The sequence below is a fragment of the Odontomachus brunneus genome, unplaced genomic scaffold (assembly GCF_010583005.1).
Source record: "Odontomachus brunneus isolate Ranch 3 - 2012 unplaced genomic scaffold, Obru_v1 Obru_scaffold_094, whole genome shotgun sequence".
Lineage (NCBI taxonomy): Eukaryota > Metazoa > Arthropoda > Insecta > Hymenoptera > Formicidae > Odontomachus > Odontomachus brunneus.
Genome location: NW_022639544.1, coordinates 871,219 through 874,972, shown reverse-complemented (window position 1 = coordinate 874,972; position 3,754 = coordinate 871,219). Strand labels below are relative to the sequence as shown.

Genomic DNA, 3,754 nt, shown 5'->3' with positions numbered 1-3,754 from the left:
ACAGTTTTTACATTAAAAAAACTAATTTTCTTCTTGTAAGGAAATCATTTATTTATTCTTATATACTGATATTTTTAAAAAATCAAAGAAATCATTTTTTTATTTAGAAATTCATAATTTTACATCTCATTTTATAAATAAAAAATATTACGTTATATTTATTACGTGTTCTAAAATCTAACAAATATTTTTTAAGTTAAAAAATTATATTTAACAAAATATATTTCTTTAATTTAAAGAATTTTTTCAGTATACATTACCAATTTAAATTTCGAATTTTTTATTTTTTAGTTTAATAGTTATAAATAATTAAATTTATTTTTTTCATGTATAATAATTGTTAATAGAAACATTTACAAAATATTACTACAAATATTTATTTTTTATTTATTATAAATATTGTATAAAATATTTAATCTATATTTTAATAATATTTTGAATAAAGATTTTGATATTTTTTCTCTTTATGTTCCTAAAATATTTATAAAATGTTACTAAAAATATTACTAGAGATACTTTTTTACTTTTTTTACTTTTTTTTATAAAAATGTTATTAGAAATACTTTTTTTTACTATAGATATTGTATAAAATATTTAGTCTATATTTTAATATTTTGAATAAAGATTTTGAAACTTTTTTGCTTTATGTACCTAAAATATTTGTAAAATATTTGTATATTTTTAAAAGATAATTCGACATAAATATTTATGAATTTTTATCATAAATATTGTGTGCTGTCTGGGTAATGTGCCGGTTATATATAATCACAGATTTCACTACCTTTCTCAGAAGTTATTAAGACACCTATTACACCATAAACAATGTGCAATACATAAACTCAATGAATATTCTAAAATGGTTTGGAACAAGTATTCTAAAATCGTTCTTGAAGAATATTCCACAAACATTCTCCACAAATATTCTATACACTTTCGAAGAATATTCTTAGCATGTTCTTTTTCATGAAAATATGACTCTAATTGTAATATTCTATGTATATTTATTGAACATTCTATTTGAATATTCTGAAATTGAGAATATTCGCATTCCATAAGAATATTCATAGAATATTGTGTACTATATGGGTATTATATATTGCATTTTATTACAAATCTGTTATTGATGTTTACAAATTTATTATAACTTATCATTTTTCTTTTTGTCTTCCTTAATCAATGCCAGTTCCTTCCATCTTTTGTGCATTACACAATTAAGCCGGTATTCATAGTCAGATCTTATATTTAAGATCATCTGTACTGTACTATAAATACTGTTTTAAGATGTTATGAACCAATCACAGAGTCATATTCGCATTTTAAGACATTACTTAAAACGGTCTTGAAATAAGATTCGACTATGAATACCAGCCGTAGGTGCTCTAATGCTCAAAATAAATTGTATATATTTAATATCCATTTTTAATTATTCTTTGTATGATTTTTTTATTTTAAATGGCACAATAAAGCATACACAATACTTAGTATGTAAAAATATAAATTGATTACTACTTGATATTGTAACTTAATTATCTTTTAAATTATAATATATGTTTTATATCTACCTCAATATGTATACATGTATGTATATCAGTACTTCAATTCAGGACACAATTCTCCTTAATTTATCTTGAAAATTATTTCTAATCACTTTTAGCTTTCACAAAAACATTTTCATGTGACACTTCTCTTACTTTAAAGAAATAATCAGTCTTACATAGCATGAACTGTCAACATCAAAGCTGCATCTAGACAACGTTGTCACTTTTTCGGAATAGTCGACAGTCATGATGTGCATGAATATGTAGATGCATTGTGCATCCAGATTTTCGATTGATTCTAAAGGTACCTTTTCACGCACATCGCTCATCGCTCATTTTCTGCGATATGATGACGTCATGCCGGCGCTAGCGACATGAAATTGTAGTTCGAATTTTCCAACTACAAGCGACATCAGCAAGTGTAAATATTCGAACAATGGATAATGAAATAGTAAGTATAATACGATGAATATATTGAACATGTATAATAATGTTTTTAGTATTAATATTAATAATATTTTTAATGTCTTTTTTACATGTGTAAATATAAATATAAATATATTATTTTTAATTATATAGGTTATGTCAAAAGTATAAAAATATTGGGGTTGTTCCCACTGAAATATATACTACTTAGAACGCGCGCTACCTTTTGATTGTTGCAGGATGAGAGAGAGCATGCTTGTAGGTCGAACACACACACACACACACACACACAGCGCTCTGTTTTTATCTAGTACAGTCTGAACCAAAAGCTAAGTCGGTTGATTTCTAAACATAAGCTGAATCTCCGAATTAGAAACCATCTTTGCTTTGTTTTTCTTAATAATAAGTCGATAAATGAATACTAAATAATAATAAATGAGAATAATAAATGAGAAAAAATATATATTTTTTTTATAACTTAAACTTTCGTTCAAAAGTTTAAGCCATTGCCATTTAGTGGTTACTGCTTTTCATATTATCTCTAACTTTTAACTTGGATTGTATCACATTCTCCCCACTCTCGACTATAATATGAATCAGACAACGATAAGAGGAGAAACAAGAAACCTCTTTCTCATCCCGCACATCTCAAGAGGCAGCGCGCGTTCTAGGTAGTATATAACAAACTTACCTTTTTTTAAAAAAAGATGAAAAAAGACGCCAAGTTCACGCGCTTGCCTGTACGAGTGGAATTATACAAAAATTAATGTTTCTATAAAAAATATTTTATTTGTAAAATAACACATTTAAAAATGTTAATAAGAAATATTGTTGTTTAAACTTCTATTTTTTATAAAAAACGTGATATCAGGTAGTTAGGCCAAGTGAAAATAATTCACGTGTTTCCCTACATAGATAGAATTATATAAAAACAAATATGTTCATATATGAAATATTTCACATACATACTTTCAGAAAACAAATCCAAAGTTAAAACATTATTATTTAAATTTCTATTTTCTACAAAAAGGATGTTAAAAGATAATTAGATCAAACGAAAATATCATTGCGTATATAATAGCTTTGTGTATAGTCACACCATATGTGGTAACTACCCAGATAGCACGATGAATTCTTTAAGTGTTCCTAAAGTTTTCTTTTTTCCTGAATTGTACTTCCTTAGAAATTCGTGGAAGAATACTATAAGAATGATTTAGGAAGTTACATACACCATGATTGGAGTTCCTCAGAACTTCTTAGAGTATTCATATAGAATTACTTCAACTCAAAAAGATTTCTTCGGATTTAATAAATTTTATTGTATCCACACGAAAGAAAGATCAGAAACTTTCCCAGCGAAAACAGCTTAGTCAAAATGATGTCAATATGACATCAAAACCGTCGTTTGTTGTCATTGTGTCAAAAAAATAATTAAATTTGACGAAAAATTGACATCAGATAAATTGACTTTGTACGCAATAAAATTTCATAAGAAAAGGTAAAAATGGATGTTTAGATGATAATTGTGGTATTATAGACCAAAATGTAATCCACGTCATGTTGAAATCAAAATGACTACAGGATGATGAGACTATTTGACTTATTCTTTTATGAACTTGAGAAGAATCTCCGGCGTTGTTTTGTAATGTATATATTGTGGTACAGTAGACTCTCGATAATTTTTTACTTCATGGACTGTAGGAGCGGAAATTCTTGGAAATGGAAAGTTATCGAGAGCCACTACTTCTCAGCTTTCTTTCTTGTTGGTGCGTTAATATATATATATATAT

At 26.1% G+C, this 3,754-nt stretch overlaps 1 protein-coding gene across 1 annotated transcript in view; it reads right to left on the bottom strand.

Moving 5' to 3' along the window:
* The window catches only part of LOC116848377 (plancitoxin-1), a 476,759-nt gene extending 474,753 nt beyond the window's left edge, over nt 1-2,006 (bottom strand). Inside the window, exon 1 of the mRNA XM_032824380.1 lies at nt 1,563-2,006. The gene's annotated coding sequence lies outside the window, so the exon portion shown is untranslated. The remainder of the gene's footprint in view (nt 1-1,562) is intronic.
* Nucleotides 2,007-3,754: the final 1,748 nt, after the last annotated feature.